This window comes from Hypanus sabinus, unplaced genomic scaffold (assembly GCF_030144855.1).
Source record: "Hypanus sabinus isolate sHypSab1 unplaced genomic scaffold, sHypSab1.hap1 scaffold_330, whole genome shotgun sequence".
Taxonomy (NCBI): domain Eukaryota; kingdom Metazoa; phylum Chordata; class Chondrichthyes; order Myliobatiformes; family Dasyatidae; genus Hypanus; species Hypanus sabinus.
Genome location: NW_026781236.1, coordinates 196,352 through 218,526, shown reverse-complemented (window position 1 = coordinate 218,526; position 22,175 = coordinate 196,352). Strand labels below are relative to the sequence as shown.

Here is a 22,175-nt window from a genome sequence, read left to right as displayed (position 1 = left end):
TTTCTAACCGAAGCTGAACCTTAGCCTCAGTAGGTTTACTTTCAACAACATTTCCCACACATCCTCTTGAAACGTCCCCTTGCATATATAATGCTCTGCTATTAACGGCTGTATTATCGAAATCCTAATTCCGGTGCTCACCTTAGGTTTTAACTTATGAGTAATTCCCAACAGCAAATCCCTCTTCGCATCATCTTATATTTCAGGGGATGGTTCCACAGAAACCTACCAACCTCAATCTTCATTGGTGCTGATTTTCCACTCAAGTAAATAAAAGAGTTATTCTACTATAAGATCAACCACTAATCACTCAATTAAGCCCACAACAAATTTAAAATGGCTACTACCAATTTTGTTATTTCCCAGACGAGTCCCCAATTTTGTTACATATTGCGTAACAGGTTAAACGAACTATCAGAAATAGAACAAACTGGAGTCTGGTTTTAGAACATAGAACATAGAATAGCACATCACAGTACAGGCCCTTCTGCCCACAATGTTGTGCCGACCCTTATACCCTGCCAAACACCTTAAATTGTAAGCCCAGATCCCTCTGGTCCCCAACACTGCCAAATTTCCTGACATTTACTTTGTATTCTGCTTTTTAAGTTGTCTTTCCAAAGTGTGCCACCTCACACTTTTCCGTGTTGAACACCATCTGCCACTTCTCAGCACACTTCTAACTCTTTGGGTGATTCCAGTAAACCAGTCTTCGATCCGTGCCGGCATCTTTCCTATAATGCCGTGAGTTGTGATCTTGTTTGGCAGCCTCATGTGCAGCAAGTCGTTAAAAACCATCTTAAAATCCAGGAGAAAAACAACAACTGCCTCTCCTTTGTCTATTCTGTTTGTTATTTTGTCAAAGAGTTCCAAGAGATTTCTCAGGCAATATATACCCTGAAGAAAACCGTGCTGAATTTGGCCTATTTTAGCATGCACAATGTACCCCGAAAAATCAGCCTTAACGTAATCCAACCACTGAAGTTAGACTATCTGTTCCACAATTTCCTTTCTTCTGCCTCCCTTCCTTCTTAAAGAATGGGGTGACATTTGCAACTTCCTAGTTTGGCAGAAACATTCCAAAATCAATACAACATTGAAAGATGATTACTCATTGTTTAAGAGAATCATGAGGGGGAACGTCTTCACTGAGAGGTGGTGAGAATATGAAATGTGCCGCCAGAGCAAGTAGCAGGGTCGATTTTCAACATTTCAGAGAGGTTCCGATGGGTATATGGATGGGAGGGAATGGATGACTATTGTCCCGTTAGAATTTGCTTGAACGAGGCAGATTAATGGCTTGACACAGACTCGACTGGCCGAATGGCATTTTCCAGCGTTGTAATGTTCCATGACTCTGATACCTTCACAAACTCTTCAGCTACCTCTTGATGTACCCTGGGGTGTACATAATCTTGTCCAGATGTCTTATCTACCTCCTGTTTGTTCCAGCTTCCAAAGCATATTTCCTCATCAGTAATGGCATCTATACTCACTTCTGTCCACGATACTCATGAATTATTGTTTTTTTTAAAGGAAGATGATAAGTCAGAGTAAGTACTGTAGGGGGCAGTGGAGGAAGAATAACATGGAGGTACTTCACCGGTGAAACTGGGAGAAGGGGAGTGTTGTAAATTAAAAAAAAAATCTCCTCAAGATATGTTTTTCTTAACGAAACCAGAATTAAGCACTGCATGCCGACATGTGTAAAACTAAAACAAAATTCACATCAATACACTTAAATGAGAGCACAATCCAGAAAAATGAAGAAATGATCTCTATGGAAGATCAAGTCAACCACTCATGTCCGTCCATAGAAGACATCCCAGCGATTTGAGCACATAATTTCCCAACAAATTGAGAAATGAGTGTGTTTCGCGACCGCTGTACCTCAGGTTATACCAGCTCGAGCTAAGAAACAAGTAAAATATAATAATAATTTTTAGAGGTTGACAAACCCTGTGTAGCGAGTCGATAGCTCCTTCATCATTAAAGGTAGAAGAATTAATTAAATAGTTGAACTATATTCTAAAGATATAAACATGAACTTTAGTCAGGATCAGTGCCGAGCAAAGTTATGAAAGTTGCAATGGATCTGGTAGTGTATGAACCAGATCAGCCAAATACAATGCAACTTAGAGATGGATATTAAACATAAGACTAAAGACGTGGGATCAGAGTTAGGTTATCGAGTCTGCTCCGCCATTTCATCATGGCTGGTCCAATGATCCTCTCAGACCCAATCTCCGTCTTTCTCCCTGTATCCCGTCATGTCCTGATAAGTCAAGAATCTATCAACCTCTGTCTTAAATAAGCACAAAGTCTTGGCCTCTACAGCTGCCTGTGGCGACGAATTCCACAGATTTTCCACTCTCTGGCTAAACTCATCAATGTTGCAAATGGGCGACCCCCTAATTAGAAATAGTCTCCACTGGTCCCAGACTCTCCCACCATAGACCACAGTCCCCCCCCCCCCACATTCAGCCCATCGAGGACATTCGATAGGTTTAAATTGTATCACCCATCATTTACTCTTCATATGACAAGGTACTCAATACTGGAATCACTTTCATAAACCTCTGTTAAACTCGCTCAAATGTTAGCCCATTTTTCCTAACATCAGCCGCCCAAAACAGCTTACATTCGCTAAGTGAGTTGTCAGTTCATGGCTGGTATGTACAGACCAAGTGAGGTCCTCGGTGATGTGGATGGCAGGAATTTAAAGCTGTTTACCCTCTCAACCGCAGATCCATTGATGTCAATAGGGGTTAGCCCATCTTCATTCCTCCTGAAATCCACAACCGTCTCCTTCGCTTTTGCGACACCGAGGGAGAGGTTGTTTACTTGACACCATTGTGTCAGAGAAATAACTTCTTCCCTGTAGGCCACTTCGTTATTATTTAATATTAGGCCAACAAATGTAATGTCGTCGGCAAACTTAATTAACAGATTGGAGCTGTGGGTGGCGATACAGTAGTGGGTATACAGGGAGTAAAGGAGGGGACTCAGTACATGGCCCTGAGGGGCTCCTGTGATGAATCAGAGGGGTGGAGGTGAGGGAGCCGCCCAAAACCTGCTGGCAATTTGAGAGGCAGGGTCAAGGACGAGAACTCTGAGCTTCCTGTTGAGCCTGGAGGGGATTATGGTGTTGGATACTGAACCACAGTCCAGGACCACATTCCTACATATGCATACTTCTTCTCCAGATGTGTAAGGACGGTGTGTAGAGCAGTGGCTATTGCGCCGTCTGTGGATCGGTTGTGTCGATAGGCAAATTATAAGGGGTCCAGCACCGTCATTTCGTAAAAAGGGTTACATACACTAATCAGACAGGTCCGCGTTCGTCACCAAGTAATCTCAATGCCCCGCTGTGACCCCACAATCTCGAGTCATTCCCCATGCCGATCGCATTACCCCACGCTCTGCACACTGCCCCGTGTCAGGTTTCAAGTTAATCACTCTACCCGCTCCAGTCTCACGGCCCCATGTCAGTTCGAAAAGTGTCATTTCCCAATGTAATTAACTGTGCAATTGGAATTATGATGATATTAAACTGGAACATCGAAGCATAAATCAGGAATGGATATGTCCTGGGAAATGTCAGTGTTTTTTAGGCTGCACTTCCATGGGGTTCTGGATAGGTTTGCCTCATTCAGGCAGGGAAAGTACTGTAGGGTGAAAGAACCATGGTTGTCAGGAGATGTGAAACATCTTGTCAAGATGAAGAAAGAAACTTTAGGAAGCTGAGCTCAGTATTAGAAAGCAAGGATCAGACATGACTGTAGATTTACAAAGTAGCCGGGGACAAACTGAAGAATGGAATTATGATAATTAGAAACGTCTACAGAAGGTCTGCAGTAACTTTAAGGAAGGCCCCAAGCCATTCTAGATGTATGTGAAGAAAAAGATGACTGGAATGAGTATAGGACCTGTCGGGGATTGAAGATGAAACAAGCCCCTGAAGTCGGGGGCAGAAGGGCAAGTCCTGAATGAAGACTTTAATTAAGTATTCGCCAGTGAGAGGGAATTCTTGCGGGGAGAGCTACTTCAGTGATGGGCAGATTATTGGAGAACATTCTGAGAAACAGGATTTACGAAAATTTGGAGAAGCATTAACTGATTTGGGGGAATCAGTATGGCTTTGTGAGGGGCAGATCATGTCTCACGAGCCTCGTTTAATTCTGTGAGGATGTGACGGTCATCCTTCTGTTAACCATGGTAGGTCCTTTCGGAAGGTTTGGCATCTTTGCAAAGTTGGCTTCTGGATTCAGGACTGACGCCCAAGAAGGTAGAGGATAGTTGTGGATCGAGCGTTTTCTCCCCGGATGCTGGTGCCAGCGGTATCCTGCGGAGATCTGTTCTGAGACCCCCGGATTTCTGTGCTTTAAAAATGATGTGACCAAGGAAGTGGAACGGTGAGTTATTGCATTTGCAATGATGTGGAAGTTGGTGGAATTATGGATAGTACAGAAGATAGTCAGAGTTTACAACGGGACAGTGACAGGACGCAGAGCAGCGCTGATAAGTTACAGTTGGTGTTCAACCCGGAACGTTACAGACTGATTCACGTTGGAAGGATGAATTTGAAGGCAGAGATGATACTTTCTCCAGTCAACCGACGGCCGCACATTAGTACGAGTTCCACAATGGAAACAGAGTGATGAGACTTTCTCCAACAAGCCGTGCATATCCGAACGAGAATCACAATCGGCACGGAGCGGTGTACTGCAGGAGCAGAAGAAAGTGTGATTGTCAGGTGAGGTTAACCACATCCGCTGTTCTCCACATACTCATAGTGACGCTCGAAAGGCAATATACCTGACAGTGAATCAGGGGGGAAAAAATACAACTTCGTTACAAGTAATAGAACAACCTGGGAACCTGCAGATAGTTTGCTGATTTCACTTGCTAGTTTTGTTCAAAGACCGAATGGATGGAGAAATAGTGGCAGAATTATGGCTGGTTTGAGATTAACTTTAAAGTGAAATATACTGCATGGCACGTTAGGGGTGTGGGGTGTCAAGTCATTCACAGGCAGTCAGGTTCCTGCCAAAATTTGTGCGCTGGAAAACCTGCTCTTCAAACTGTCCACAGCCCTCGCTAATTTCCTGAAGACACGCTCCCTTTTTGCTCAGAAGTCTCTGGAATATCGCTGTGGATCTTTTAAAGTGTTTGGAGGAATATGTGCAGTGTATTTTATTGTAACACATGTCAGCTGTCACTGTGATTTCCATCACTGAAACCGTCCGGAATGACTGAAAAGAACGAACGAAAAGATGAACAAGTGTTCCCCTTTAATAAAGAAGTGTTCTCCATTTACCCTCCCAGAGTAAACTCCTTCCCTCAATTTCAGAAGCGAATGTGCTCCGTCAAATGTTACAATATAAATAGACTTTAAGATAAATGCCTACGTTAAAAGCAACACAGATATAAAAGCATATCCTATTTGAATAGCTGAAGCCAGGTATCATGGAAAATTCGCATCATATGTTGTTTTAGAGTAAATTGATTGCAATATCCCAGGAGGAGTCAAATCCTTAACACGGGAACGGTGAGTAAAAATAGTTTAATGTAAGTGTTTGTACATTTGGTTGTCACTAATGTCCCTGACGTGATCGCCATGCTAATTGCCTCAGTGGAATTGCTCTCACCTCAATAAAAGTCTGCTAAACCGATCACCAGTCCATCTGAGCAGCTGAAACGTTCCGTACAACTGAACGCTGCTTCTGACGGAATATGGGATATGCGGCAATTTACTACATCGCGGCCATTTTCTATCCCACAATTGTAGCGGTTGGTGTCCCCGGTAAGATGCCGGAGCTGGTCTCTTTATGTATGGTGCCGTCGTTACTCTGCTGCGGTATCCGCACTGTTACTGAGCGCAGATGCTACCGTCGGCGGAAACGTGTTTCCGGAATGGAGGATTCAGGCATCTGATTGTTTTATTTTGATTTTCATACTTTGATCGAAGTGATTATTCTTTTGTCAAATACGTATGTGCCGATATTGACAGGGTTTCATTATTTCCCCTCGCTAGGCTTTCTGAAGTTATGCTGGTCTCTGCTTTTCTAGGTTGGAGTCTCTATCAGTGCAGACACTTCGACCTTATAACAACGTGGCAGCTTATATAAATGACGTTCCAGTCTATTTTCGACACGTCGATCTGTTCTTATATAAATCAGTAAATGATAAATTGTTTTTCTATCTTTTAATTCCATTTTGTCACCGCAGTAAACAATCCCTTCAACTGTTTCACGCCGAATAATGGAAATGGTGTTCTTCACGATCTTCCATTCACCGGTCCGTGGAATTTAGATTCTTTGCTCTAAACTGTCCAGCCGGAGTGCAGCGACGGAGACCGCACACACTGGACTCCCGCTTTCCACTTCCAAACAGACCATACACTCCATAGCATCGGTAGAATGGGGGCATTGAGGGAACTGACCATATTTCTATTTTGTTTCCAAATTTCTTGCAGTTAATTTAACGGCGATTGTGATCCTATCTCGGGGAAAATGCGGACTCTCCAAATGCATCACCCGTTACCTGGTTGGAATGGCGGCAGCGGATCTGATGGTGGTTATCGTTTCTGCTTTAGTGGATCAGACCAACAATATCTACATTTATTCCAGATCCCTGCTCATCACTCCTGTATGCGCTCTGACACTTGTATTTGCGGCTGTGACGCGGGACTGTTCTGTTTGGTTCACGGTCAGTTTTACCTTCGATCGCTTCATCGCAATATGTTGCCGAAAGCTGCGGGAGCGATACTGCACCGAGAGAACAGCAACGGTGGTTATCGTGACCGTGATTATACTGAGCTGCGGGAGATGTGTCCCGTATTACTTTGCCATTGAACCTTACGTCATCATTGACAACACGCCGTGGCGGTGCACCACCACATATGAATACGCTACTTCACCCGAGTGGAGAGGATATTCATTACTGCAGAGCATTTTAACACCATTGCTACCCATCGGATTAATCCTGGTGTTTAACGGGTTAACCGTAAGACATATCATTGTGGCAAATAGAGTCCGCAGAAGGCTTCGGCACAGCAGCGACAATCAGAAAGATGCCGAGGTGCAAAAACGCAGAAAATCGATGATTTTGTTGTTTTCTATATCAGCTAATTTCATATTATTTTGGATTCCCCATGTAGCCCGTTCTCTGAAATGGCAAGCGCAAAACTATTTTTACGAGGATAGATATTTGAGTTCCCCAGTATATATCCTACAGCAATTTGGGTTCATGATGCAAGTACTCAGCATGTGCACCAATACTTGTATCTATACACTGACACAGAGGAAATTCAGAGAAGAGCTGAGGAATGGAATGAACTATGTGTTTACATTAAATGGCCATCTGTGTAGATAACGCACGCGTCTAATGACAATACCGCGGTGTTTTCAAATAAAGCCGTTTTACAATGAACAGGTTTGGCAAAAAAAATAGTCGTGAATTCAAACATTCATAGCCCTGGTCATCCGGGAATTGCAGAATTGGCGGAAGATTGCTGACTTCATACAGTTCAGGTAGGTAGCAATACAAACGCTCAATGTTGCTGGCGTGATTGTTACACTGGTTGAAGTCTGTTCCAAACTATCACAGACACTCGACTGTCACAAGGGCAGGGATGGCTTCAGGAATTACCGTGTTTTAGATGTTTCAAAATGGACAGGGTCGGGTAACAGAGTGTAAAGTGAGCGCGATGGGAATCCAGGGACAGTATCGCAGCTGCAGAAAGGGAGGACAACATGGAGCTTTCGTTTGTTAATAGACTGTGAGACGCACACAGAAACATGATAACCCCATTTGGAATATTCTATACAGCCGTCCCTGCAACGGGCACAGTGAGGAACCGATCGGGAAGCGGGACTTGGACATTTGCCATTTTATTGGCATGGGTAACTGAAACTTCCACAATATTCTTTGGCATCTCCCCAGGGTAAAAGGTTTAATTATGGCATAATTTCTCAGTTGTGTCCAGGAAGAATTCATGTCACTATGTCGACAGGCGCACTATCGAACACTGCGTACTGGATCTAATATTAGATAAAGAAACGGGTCAGGTGACAGATCTCTCGGTGGGTCAGCATTTCAGAACAATAGGACAGAACTCCACTCTTTTTACCTTGTCCAGAGAGTATGAAATGTGTTCAAATGAGGGTCTGGGAATTATGGTGCTACCTGGCAGGAGTTTTGGAAGGTACATTGGGAAATGATGCACTCGGGGGATTGCGCAACAGATATGTGGGGATTGTTTAGGGAGCACGTACATGGGGTTCAGTATAGGCTTGTCTCAGTGACGTAGGGAAGTATGACAATGTAAAGTAACCCTGGGAGAGAAGAAAGTTGGAACAACACGTCAAGATGAAGAAAGAACGATACTTACAGAACAGGAAGAAAGGATCAGGTAAACCTATAGCAAATCACAATGCAGACAAGAAGGAATTTAAGAATGGACTTAAAAAGATTGATAGGGGGATCTGAGAAATCGTTGACAAGTTGCACTGTGAAGAACAGGAGGGGACTGGGGAGAGTGTGTGCAGATCAGAGGTAAAAGAGGAAAACTTGTGTCTGGAGTCCAAGGAGACGGTGAAGCTCCTCACTGAATAGATTGATCAATGTGAACACAGCGTCAAAAGGCAGATATGCTCGAACATGCCGACGCTGAAAAAAGGATGCGCTGGAAACTTGGAAAGCATTATGACCGATGATCCCACGGTGCCAGAAGGGACATAGGTTTTGTAATAGATGATTCCCCAATGCCGGGAGGGATATAGTCTTTGGAATAGATGATTCCCCGATACCGGAAGAGACATAGTCCAGGTAATTTTGGAAGGCGAGTTCAGATATTGCTGAACTTTTGGACAGGATATTTGTGTCTTCGCTGGCCACAGAAGTAGAACTAGATTATTGGAGGGTGGAAAATGTTATTCATTTGTTGACAAAAGATAATGGGGATAGTTTTTCGAATTATAGAGCAGGGAGTCTTACATCAGTAGTGGGTAAACTACTGGAGAGGATTATTGCAGAAGGAACTCATGAGTATTTGGAGAAACGTAGTCTGGCTACGGAGAGAAAACATGCCATGTTGTCCTTTATGGGTCAGATTGGATTATTTGAAAACGTGAAACTGAGACAAACAGAAGAATCAGGGAAGTCGATAAGGGTGCATTAATCTTGGTCGGGCATTTGATCAGTTCCCCACAGTAGATTCATTCAGAAAGTCAGGAGGCATGGGATCCAGGGAAACCTGGCTGCGTTGATTCAGAGTTGGCTTCCTAACAGAAGGCGGATGATGTGGTAGACAGAGTGAATTCTGGCTGGAAGACAAAGGACAGCGGTGTTCCGCATGGAAAGTCGAAACTTCGGTACAATTTACAACTCTATTGCGAGTCTGCAGTTGCAGTGCTGCAAGAAATAGGGCTGAGGGAAATAATCGATTTAATCTGATCACACAGCAGCACCTGGATAATTTATGGAATTAATTCTGACGACATAAACAAACCGCTGAGGGACTGACTGCACCAGAGCGTTTTCTGAACTTATTACAGGGCAAATGCTACAATGACTTCAAAACAATCTTTTCGAATGGAACCCTACAAATTAAAACCTGCATTTCACAGTGTTTTCAGCAGCAGCTCCTGCTGCTTATTAAAAGAACCTGCCTTCCAAAATGCCAATTCCAATTTCCCAAATTAAGTACACAAAAATTTATCCTAATGCCAACTTACCTGTGAATCGTAGTTCTATCGTTTCGGGTGTAGATACGCTCACATTTCGATCCATTTAACCTTGAATCCACATGGCCGATGTGGAATCCGTGTCTCCCTCCGAAATCAATAATAAATGAAACATTCAAAACTGCATAAACTAAAAACACAGAGAAGGCAAAGCAAATACTTGTATTCCTTCAAAACCATCGCGGGCTATTGGAGAATATACATTCTCTATACACGTCATAATGTTGTATACCTCTATCAAATCTCTCCTCAGTCTTCTACCTGCTCGGGAATAAAGTGCTAACTTATGTAAACTTTCCTTTTAATTCAAAACTTTCAGTCCCGGCAATAGCCGTGCAATAATTCTTTCTGCATTCTTTCAAACTTATTTGCATGTTCCCTGCAGTTAGTTGAGTCCAACCGCATACAATATTCCAAATTGGGCCCCAATAAATCCTGAAACCACAGCAACGTAACGCCCCGACTCCTGTACGCAGTACTTTGGTCCAGGGAGGCCAATGTGCGAAAAGCGGTTTTTACGACCCTGTCTAACTGTGCCGGAACTTTCATTGAATTATGGACCTGCATTCCCAGATTCGTTTGTTCTATCGTACTCTTCAGTGCCCTATTTCTCATTGTGTCAGACCGACCCTGGCTGGTCCTTCCAAAGTGCAAAATCCAACGCTTGTTTGCGTTAACTCCGATCCGCTATTTTTCAGCCATTTTTCCAGCTGTTCCAGATCCCGCTTCATGCTCCTGTACTCTTCCTCGCTGTGGACTACACCCACTGTGTTGTTGTCATCGGCAAATCTACTGATCCAGTTACCGACATTATTATCCAGATCATTGATATAGATGACAAACAACAACAGGCACAGCGACGATCCCAGGGATACTCCACTCATCACAGGTCCCCAGTCAGAGAGACAACCATCCATTACCAAACTCTAGCTTCCGCAACGTACCCGATGGCGAATCCAATTTACTACCTCATTGTGAAAGCCTAGCGACTGAACCTCCTCGAACATCATGCCTTACGGAACCCTGAGAAATTCTTGGCTGAAGTCCCTGTTCGACGGCATCCACTGCCTTGCCTTCCGCATCATTCCCGGTAACTACCTTTCAAAGCTCTGTGAGATTGGTTAGACATGACCTCCTACGCACTGGCCCATAATGACTATCGTTAATGTTCCCGTTTATCCAGATACTTCTTGTCATACCCCATGACCAGGGTAGTTGGAACACCTCATTTCGTAGTTCTTGACGAGCCCTTTCCAAGCAAAACTATCGATATCATCCTGCGGTCAGCACTCACATTTATGGCCTCTTGTTTTTAAGTTCTCCTGCACTACTATCAGACGCATTTAGAGTAATCTGGAAAAGGAAGGCGCAGTGGCTTTAAATAATTAATCGATTGGACTTAAATAGTGAGACACTGTACCTAGATAGAGCACAGAACATAGAATATTACAGCTCAGTACAGCCCATCGTCTCACGAGGTTCTGATAGCTTTTCAACTAATTTACGTTCAAACTAACACAACCCCCTTCATCTGAATCAGAATCAGAACCAGATTTAATATCATCGGGGTGTGTGGTGAAATTTGTTAACTTTACTGTAGCAGTGCAATGAAACAGAGCATAAATAAATGTACAGGTTAAAAAAAAACATGAGTTGCAGGTAGCGGAGGGGAATTGTCTGTTCCTGAATCGTTGAGCCCGAGCTTTCCGGCTTCTGTATCTCCATCCCGATGGTAACACTGTGTAGAGGGCTTGTCCTGTTGTTGGGCAACTTTAATGATGGACGCCACTGTTACAAGAGTCACCCTCAGTAATAATGATCAGTGAGGAGCAGAGAATCTGTATTTGCGAACAAGTAACTTTTATTATTTCAACTAAACAAGCACCTAGACTCACACGCCATCTTCACTCCATGACACTCAATGAAGTCAATGAAGAACAATGAAGAATCTGTATTTGCCAACAAGTAAGTTTTATTATTTCAACTAAACAAGCACGTAGGTTCACAAGCCATCTTCACTCATGACACTCAATGAACAGTCAATGAAGAGGAAAGTTATTACCGGGGAAAGGAGAGATAGAGACTGGGGATAAAGAGAGCGGGGACAGAGGCAGGTGAGGTAGCGAGAGATAGAGGAGGGTAGAGAAAGACAATGGGGAGGGAGGCCGGGGAAGTCGAGGAGTCGGGTGTAGAGAGATCGGGGGTTGGTGAAAGATTTTCGATGGGGAGAGAGATCGGAGTCGGGTGTTTGGTGTCGGTAGAAAGCGGGAGGGGGATAGACAGTAGACAGATAAAGGGCGAGGTGATGCATTTTGTAGGCTCTATTAAGAGCGGGATGTCTACGTTATTGATACGGTTTTAGGGATTTTGAGATTTGTTTATAAATCCAAAGATCCACGATGGCACTGGCGATGCACGCGACGTATTGCCAACAGCTCGCAAAATGTCTAGATGTATTTCAGCTGAACCACTGTGGCTGCAATCTGAAACCCCTAGTTTCCCTTTAAGAAACGTACTGTTGAGCTGTTTAAATTACTCAGCAGTTTAACGAGCTGCTGAAGGACCAGGTGGACTTGACTCTCGGGAATGCAGGTGCGGCACCTTTCAGCGATCAGCGAAGGTCAGCCATTACCATTGCCGGAAAAGTGGTCGGTTCGGAAAACTTCAAGCCCGACTAAATCGACGGGTTATGAAACATCCTTTACCCGGCATCTTCTTCGCGAAAGGCCAATTATTTGAAAACAAGATGCATTACGTCAGCGCAACATTGCAGTTTCGGAGGGAAATGAGGGGCTGCTGTCTTCTCTGCTTCATGGAGACATGGCTCAGTTCGGTGGAACAGCCGGAAGGCTTCTCAATCCACCGTTCGGAGAAGATAAGAAGGTATTGTGGTCCGGGGGGGGGGGGTGGAACGGCTGTGTTGTTTCATGACAAACTCTTCATGCTCTCCGTACGTAGCGGTCTTGCCGCACCCTTGTTCTCCCAATCACAACACCCAATGATTGAGTTCTGTCGGTGCTGCTTACCGAGAGGTTCTCCTCATTGATCCGGACGGCACTTCACATACCGCCAGAGCAGACATTAAGCAAGCATACCATGTACTGAGTGCCGCGATCGGCAAACAAGGAACTGTCTACCCTGAGGACTTTCAAATCATTGCGGGTTTCTATCAGGCTTGTTTCAAGAATTCTAGGCTTATTTGTCATCAGCACGTCATACTCAGTACCAGGGGCTCCCGCGCACTCGACCACTGTTAGAGCACGATCAGGAAAAGCTTACTATTCCACCCCCAGACCATATTTCGTGCATTCTGAACGTCTGGTTTTCTTTCTCCTACCTCCACCAAGGCGGAGAGTAAGGAACAAGACACCAGATGTATCGGCAACAATGTCGCGGGAATCGGAGGGCAGAGTACTGATTTGCTTCGAGGCGATAGACAGAAACAAAAATGACTCAGGGCTCATAAGAGAATCTGAATGTTACCATTTTTATGAAGACTCTGGAGAACGAGTGTTTCCCACTGATTCATTCAGAGTCCAGAGTGTTTCTTAACCTGAAACATTAGGTGAGCACGCGGTATGCAAAGTGCTGAGCAGTAGATTCGTGACAATATTTATCACATTTATTCATTATTATTCATCTATAGGTTTTGTTTCATATTTTGCTGGTTTGGTAGTTGTCTACTACTGTAGTCAGAACTTTATCAGCCTCCCTGGTGGTCTAGTGGTTAGGATTCGGCGCTCTCACCGCCGCGGCCCGGGTTCGATTCCCGGTCAGGGAATTAAGATATTGCCTGCTGTAATTTAATGTGTTTATTTTAAATTATTTTGTGTATTAACTTGCTTCCACAAGAACCCGATTCCTGTCTATGCTTAACCTTCATCCGCCTGATTCAGCACCATAAAACCACAAAATATATGAGCAGAACATGACATTGTGAAAAATATCGCAGGTGCTGTCTCAATAAAGCTCGAAATAACTGTGCGAGGTCTTACAGACAATAACTTGCAATCGATACAATGTAGATTTGATCTTCTTCACTCCTCACTGCACCTCAATCCACTCAGAGATGCTGTCTCTCTGTAGAAGAGGGTGACCATACATTTCCCATATTGGACTCTGGTCCTACTCACTCAGTTTGCCGACATCTCCTTGACTCATCTGCCCGGGGTCATCACTGCGCAAATCTCAGTGAGTGTTGTCAGGTCCAGTCGGGTTTATTGCCGTGTGCACAGGGACGGTGAGGGACAGGTACAATGAAACACCTGCAGGTTCAGTATTGGCTAGAAAAGACAGACAGTACGCAAAACATAAATTGTACAATTCTGCATCATCATCAAAAGATAGTTATAAATCTTGTGCCAGTTTCAGGCTTGGAAATGATTCCTCAGGCAAACTGATAACATAGATTGCGAACTATTATATCCACGGGAGAGCATGCAGGCCCAAGAAAGGCCTGTTTATTCCTTTTCTTCAAACAGACAGACAACAGAAAGAAAGGCGAGTCTCTAGTCATCTTCAGCCAGCCCTGGAATTCAATAAGATCAGGCTGTCCCAGACTTTTTCTCAATCCTCCCCCCACCCCCATACCGCAGTTGCCGGACAAAAGTCGGGCGGTCATCTCCACCAAATCTTCTACCGTCTCCCCAGATGAGAGATAAACTCCTGTCGCCCGCCTTTATTTCGACTCCCTGACAGCGTCCCCAGCTTCGATCAGAAGCATATGGACATGAATGTTGTATAATGGGACATTGTTCTGAGTTTTGCTCAGTATTGAGCGGACTTTGGGGAGGCAGAAGCAGTCAGAGTCTGTGGGAGGGAACAACTCTTGGGTGAAACCCTTTCCGCAATTGGATAACACATTGGATTGACATCTGCATACACGAATGGGAGCTAGGTAGTTGCACGTATTTGACGAGATTGGTTGATGTCGGACCATGACACCGCGTCAGTGACAATTGGCGAGGGTGATTTTGACGGAAGGTCAGCGAACCGCTTTGTCTATGGCAATAGGCGAGGTCGCTCGGTAGACAAGAGAGCAATGGGGAGTCTGTACAGTGAGTGATATGAAACGGCGAAAGCTTTTCGCGTTCAGAGACCGTGCTGCCCACTTCGGCGAATCAATCACAATCTCAATCTCCCCTCTCCCAGCCACGGCTGAACAACATATCTTATTGAATATGGAAATATTTTTATAAGTTGACAATTCAAGTGTTTTCAGCTAACCGAAATTTCACATGGTGGTCGTGTCATGACGGAGCAGTGAACCAAAGTCCAGGAGCAGATTTGTTTAAAAAATCGCTACTCCTTCATGTCATATTACCAGTTCGCACCGACATTTCAGCACCAATTTACACCCACTCCCCTACGCTCCACCCGAGCTGTCTTGTAAAGGAAAATCTATAAACGTCCAACTGCATTCACACAGTCCTTTCACTGAACACGAATATTGATAGCTAAGCGTTCGCTTCAACTTGTGAGGAAAGTGTGGGAGTGAGGGAGTGAGATGTGGAGAGAGAATGAGAGAGAGGGAAGAGAGAGAGAGAGAGAGAGAGAGAGACAGAGAGAGAGAGAGAGAGAGAGAGAGAGAGAGAGAGAGAGAGAGAGAGAGAGAGAGAGGAGAGAGAGAGAGAGAGAGAGAGAGAGAGAGAGAGGAGAGAGAGAGAGAGAGAGAGAGAGAGAGAGCGAGAGAGAGAGAGAGAGAGAGAGAGAGAGAGAGAGAAGGGAGAGAGAGAAAGAGAGAATGTGTGTATGGGTGTGTTAGAGAGAGAGGAACATGGAAGTGAGGCAGGGTAGAGAGTCACATCCTAGACAGAACAATGGAGAATTGAAAGGCTGTTGGAGAAAGAGAGAGAGTTACACGGCAATTTATCAATTTCATGTTCACTTTCGGCCACTGTTTTCCTCCCAGTGTTTTTTTGACCACCAGAGTAACTCACCTCACCGACAAAACGAAGTGGATCTTTCCGTCCCTTCATTTAAACTCGAACGCTGCAGGGCTCGTCAGTATTATCACCGTTTATACTGAGGTGGAGAAATGGTTCATGCGTTTACACATTGCCCTTCAACAGAGGGAACAAGAGGACTTTATACTTATTGACCAGTTTCTACAATTATAAAGGCAATTAACGTTAAATTAGTGCCATTAATTCTTAAAATTCCAAAGTTAGTTCTGATTTGGATAGCAAACACGAGGAAATCTGCAGAAGCTGGAAATTCAAACAACAACAGACACAAATTTTGTATGTGTTGTTTTCTGATGTGGACGCAAGGATTCTGCTCAGTGCGATAAATCGCCCGCTGTCTAACTTAAGGAAGTACGTTGGTGAACGAAGCTCTGCATCCGTACAGTTGTAGAACACACCGGCATCAATCGCCCTGTTTCTACTCAGAATCTATTGTTAGACACTCGGTTACAAATTGAAAATATCGTAGCTAAAAAGGCTGTATTGGCATGTTGATTTGGCTAGTTTCCACCTGTCCCCTCCCATCAGCAAGTGCATGCTTCATTGCGCTTGTGTGTGCACATAGATGTGCTTATAAATATAAATTTGAGTTCACTTTGACGTAATCACCAATTGCGTATAATGCATGATCCCCTCGGTTAGACCCCTCACCAGATACAGGTAAATTGAGTCACTGTCGGTTATTTTCGTGTAGTAGAAACTCAAGACATCGAACAGCATATGCGTGTGTGAGGGGTGTGTGGTGGAAAATATTTTCAATTTTTTGCGTTGAAGTACTGAATCAGGACCTCCTAATCTGGTATATATTCTCAGCTAAAAATGCTGCGAGAACTGACAGAAATATGGGATGTCAACTCCACAAATTCTCTAATCTCCCCAGCTGAAGGAACAGGATTTATTGAAGAACGTGGTACCGGCTCCAGATCTGTGCTGGATACGGTACCAGAACTCAGTACCTCGAAATCCATGTCGTTAATGAAAATCCAATCGGGAAAGTACCACGTTGAACAGGGAATCAGAATCAGGTTTATTATCACCGGCACGTGACGGGAAATTCGTTAACTTAGCTGCAGCAGTTCAATGCAATACATAATCTAGCAGAGAGAGAAAATAATAATAATAACAACAAATGAAATAAAACATAATAATAAATACATAAGTAAATCAATTATCTATATTGAATAGATTATGAAAAATATGTAAAAACCGAAATACTGTATATTAATAAAGTGAGGTAGTTTACGCTTCAAAGTCCATTCGTTATTCTGATTGCAGAGGGGAAGAAGCTGTTCCTGAACTGCTGAATGTGTGTTTCTGTCTCATAACCTTAGATACCCAAGGTCAACCCTGATATCCGGTGCCATCTGTGTCGACGTTGCTCCTTTGCAGATTGGAAGAATTATCATCGGCAGTGTCATGACGGTCTATTATTGCCCCTCATTAATGAGCAACTGCAGATTGTCAACTGAACACGCAGTTCTCAGACAGCATCCAGCGTGTTAAGTTTTATTGGCACTCTACACGCTGCTGCTTGTAGTTGTGAGCGCTGCGAGCAGGGTTCGAACCTGCGCGGGGAATCCCCATTGGATTTCAAGTCCAACGCCTTAACCACTCGGCCATCGCAGCTCCATCAATGTTCAGCACCTACTGTAGCACTGCACCTGAAGTGAGCGTTGTACTTGATTTATTTTCGGTAACGGAAATGGCGAACCGATCATGCTTTGAGCTTGTCTTGCAGCCAGTGGCACAGGGAACATTTCGCTGGTAGGGGAAATAATAAATTCAATTAAATACCAACAAATTCTGGAAGCAAAGTTCACACCGTCTGTAAAAAAAGCTGAAGTTGAAAAGAGGATGGCTTCTATAACAGGATAATGATCCTAAACACACCTCAAAATCCACAAAGGACTACCTCAAGAGGTACAAGCTGAAGATATTGCCATGGCCCTCACAATCCCCCGACTCAAACATCATCAAAAATCTGTGGACAGACCTCAAAAGAGCTGTGCATGCAAGATGGCCCAAGCATCTCACAGAGCGAGAAGCCTTTTGCAAGGAAGAATGGACGCATATCCTCCAAACAAAAATTGAAAGACTCTTAGCTGGCTACAGAAAGCCCTCACAAGGTGTGATACTTGCCAAAGGGGTTGTTACTAAGTACTCAACATGCAGGTGGCACAAACTTGCGCTTCGGCCCCTTTTACTTTTTTTCTTATCTTGAAACTGTAAAAGATGGAAATAAAAAAGTAATCTTGCTTAAAATATTAAAGAAATGTGTTATCTTTAACTTTATGCCTTTTGGAAATCGGGTCATCTTTTACTCGCTTAGCTGTTGACAGTAACAGAAATTTTGAGCATCGGTGCCCAAATCTTTGTATTCCACCGTATCCTTCCTTGCAATGTGCATCACCGTACCACACGATGATCTATTTGACAAATCCTCCCATTCTCCTCAACTGTCTTTGATCTTAAATGTGTTTTAATCTTTTGAGATTTTGAACACGTTGAAGTCAGGCAACCTTTCTTACATTTTCTTTTCTTTAGCCTCCCTTCCTTCTTTCAGAGTGGAGTAACAATCCCAATTTTGCAACCATCAGCATCCATTCTAGAATGTAATGATACGTGAAGGAGTACTATTATTGCCTCGACAATCTTCAGATCCCACTTTTGGAACCCAGGTTTGTAGTCCAACTGGTCCCGTTGACATACAGCTTCAGAGCTTTCAGCTTCACGGGCACCTTCTCCAGAGCCACACTATCCACTCTCACTGATGCCCACTGACACGTGTTTCTCGGTGCCATTATGCTGGAGTCATCCATAGAGCAAAATATTCATTCAGTTCGACACTTTTCTTTTCCCCCATTACTGCTTCTTCCGCGTCATTTTCCAGCTTTCTGATACCCACTCTCGCATCCCTTTTATTCTTCATATGTCTGAAAAAATGTTATTTTCTCTATTATTAGCCATTTATTTTTTTCCTGTCTTCAAATTTTATTTGCTTTCCTTTGTATTTTGAAAGCATCCCAAACCTCCAGCTTCCCACTAATGCTTGCTATATTATAAACCCTCACTTTTGCCTTTATTGTGCCTTTACTTTCCGGTATCAGCCACCGTTGCCTCATTCTCCCTATCGAATATTTATTCTTATTTGCGATGCATCTATCCTGCGCCTTTCCAATTGCCCCTAGAACACCAGTCCTGCGGGATCTGCCGTTAACCCTGCTCGTTCCCCTTTCCAATCGACTTGGCCAGCCCTAGACTTAGGTCGCTGTTGTTTTCTGCGAGTGACAGTGTCGAGAACTGTTATCGTCCCTGACATTTTTCTCTGCGAATGACGTGGTCGGGAACTGCTATTGCTATTGTGTTTCCATGCGACTGACGGGGTCGAGGATTGTTATCGTCCCTGACTTTTTTTCTGCCAGTGATTTTTTGGGGGACTGCTATTGTCACTATAATTATTTTTTTAACTGCTGCAGGGGAGGAGACAATTTGGGGTTTGTGAGATTTTCTTTCATTTCCGTTTTCGTGCCGAGGTTGATGTCTGTCTTTAAATCAACACCCATGGCATGTCTGTATTCAGTTGTTGCCCAGAGCAGACAAATATCAGAGTTGTATTGTATATGCAGGCTTTGAGAATAATATTAACCGTTTGCACCTTTCTATTCTCTTCACTCGCGACACTGCAGTTCCACTTACTGTATGGAATACTCATACGTCTAATTTTAGATTCTCGCTCTCGGACTGCAGGATAAAATCGATCACATTACAATCACTGCCTCTGAAGCATTTCTGTATACTAATCTACCTGGTCAAAGCACAACACAACACACAATCCACAACTGCCTTTTCCTAATGGGCTCAACCACAATGTACTCTAAATATCCATCCAGTAGGCATTCCCAAACTACCTGCATGTTGAGTCAGTGTGGTTAGCAGGGAGGGTCGCTGCCTCCTGTGTGGTTCACCCGTCCCAGTCATTGATCAGCAGTACAGTCAACGCAATGGCTCTTCCTCCAGACCACCCGGTGTGAGTGACTGCGAGTCATCAGTCCTTGGTCGTTGCTGAAATGGTTCAGTGTCTACAGAATGGAGAAACGAGCGGCGTCACGGGAACGACACTCTGCCAACGCAGGATGGGCTGAGATTGTCACTTTCACGTGATTGGTTTCAGCTCGGTATGTTGTCAGACATTCCTGGTATTCGTCTCAGAGTTGGCTTATAATTAGTGATCACATCCATAGACTCCAAACAGAACACAAACTAGTCGTGATGTGAAGGCTTGCCTGTGTCCGTAACCTAGAGAGTGAAGCTGGCTGGAGTTAGGAATTAATGCATTGGATCTTGGTAGGGTCACTCATGCTAAACAAGTCAAATGGTAGAGGGCAGACTGAGAGTGCTCACCGGTCCTACAATTTCAAGGATTCAGCTCAGAGATAACAAGCCGAACTGGTCAAAGAAAACTTCAGTGAAACGAAAATGAAGAGACCGTCTACATATGTATCCGCCGGTATTTCTGAATCGCTACCCGGGACTTGGCAGGCAATTGTGAAAACCGAGAGGACGCTACTGACACGATGAATGAATCCCTGAACGTCGCCGACCGACAGGGATGGAGGATCTTCATTGCTGCCCCGAAAAGCCAGCGGCGAGACTGGCAATAATTTATGAAATTAGTCAACTCCGCCTTGGGGACAGGCCTCCGTTGTATCCAGGACATCTTCATGTAGCGGTGACACAGAAAGGCGGCGACCGTCATTAAGGAATTCATCACCCAGGACATACCTCTTCTCACTGTTACCATCAGGAAGGAGGTGCAGAAGCCGACAGCCACACACTCAGTGACTCAGGAACAAATTCTTCCCCTCTGAGATCCAACGTCTAAATGGATATTGAACCAATGAACACTGCATCACTCTTTTATCTGTTTTTAGCTATTTTAAATTTAACAATTAAATATACATATATTTACTCTAATTGAATATTTGACTTTAATTTCTATATGTATCATGCATTGATTGTACTGCTGCCGCTAATTTAACAGATTTCTCGACATCGGTCCGAGAAATTAAACCCGAATCGGATTGTGATTCTGAAGTAAGTCACATCCGTAAGACAGATATTGGTGAAGATCGGAACTGAGACTCTCAAACCGGATCAGTGGAAAATGAGTTCAGTGGTGAAATCCTGCCTCTCGAAATCCCGAGCGTTTGGCACAACAATGTGACCGGAGTGAGCAGTTTCGTCTGTCACCTAATTTCTGCCCGCACCGATTCGCAACCCTATGAAATGTATAAGCCGATATTGTATGCACGTTAGAGGCACTTGGTTCCTGGTCGGGAAAAGGGAAGAGGTTAAACTATATTAGTTCACTCGCCAGTTTCAAGTTCTTCCACTTTAATGTCCATAGCGCTCATCAACATGCAGACCCATCGTTTTCCAAAGACTGCTGTGCTGTTTCCATTTCACACGTATTTCCACAACAGAGTGTAACAGCAACACAGTCTCCCAACTCCTACACTGACCTCCTGAGGCCAGCGCGCCGAACACCTTTCCAGTCATTCTGCATATGGGACGGGTTTCAGCAAACTATGCCATTCTCCGACTCTCTCTCCCTGCTGACTTGCATCTCCCGGAGCTCTATCATTCCTCAAATAAATATTCAGCTGGTTTGACTTTCCAAAATGTGACACTTCAAACTTACCTGCATTAAAAACTATCTCCAATTCCTTCTTCAGTGCTTCTCTTTGATATTGCCAATTATCTCGTGCGGCAATGCAAAAATCGTGAAGCAAATCGCTGATAATATCCAATAACGGGGCTCGTCCGGGATTTGAACCCGGGACCTCTCGCATATGCTTTTCCACCCGAAGCGAGAATCATACCACTAGAGCAACGAGCCCGCATTCGCAGATTGCGTCACAGCTGAACTGCGAAGCCATTTGAAGTTAATTGGTGGAAGACCCGTTGTCCTTTCCCTTGTTGAGAGGAGAGCGTGATGTCAAAATATGCCGGGCCCGTATTGCTTTGAGATTACAAGAGTATTCGTTACCTGATACAGACAGAATAAAAATATAACAGACCCTGATGTAGTGCACGTCAGAATGCGTTTGCCAATGGAAAGGACCCAGACTAGGGACGCTTGTTTAAAACTGAATTGCGAGCGTATTTCTCTCGCATAGGGTGATGTTCCTCGGCAATTCCCTGCCTCGGCGGCTGGTAGAAGCTGGATAATTAGAATGATTAAGGGCAGGTGTACCGTGAACAGCGGAGACGTTTGATAAATGGAAGACAATAACAACTGACACCAGGATGAATTTTCACACGCGGACTGTACTCTTTTCCAGAGATACTGCCTGGTAGAAGCTGGATAATTAGAATGATTAAGGGCAGGTGTACCATGAACAGCGGAGACGTTTGATAAATGGAAGACAATAACAAATGACACCAGGATGAATTTTCA

The 22,175-nt window shown here is 44.1% G+C and overlaps 3 non-coding genes across 3 annotated transcripts; 1 reads left to right on the top strand and 2 right to left on the bottom strand.

The window, feature by feature from the left end:
- Positions 1-13,458: 13,458 nt before the first annotated feature.
- trnae-cuc (transfer RNA glutamic acid (anticodon CUC)) lies at positions 13,459-13,530 on the top strand. Its single transcript has one exon. It is a non-coding gene; the product is annotated as a tRNA-Glu (tRNA).
- A 3,729-nt stretch (positions 13,531-17,259) lies between these two features.
- Positions 17,260-17,341, bottom strand: trnas-uga (transfer RNA serine (anticodon UGA)). Its single transcript has one exon. It is a non-coding gene; the product is annotated as a tRNA-Ser (tRNA).
- A 4,189-nt stretch (positions 17,342-21,530) lies between these two features.
- Positions 21,531-21,614, bottom strand: trnap-cgg (transfer RNA proline (anticodon CGG)). The gene is given in 2 exon segments: positions 21,531-21,566; positions 21,579-21,614. It is a non-coding gene; the product is annotated as a tRNA-Pro (tRNA).
- Between the last annotated feature and the right edge of the window lie 561 nt (positions 21,615-22,175).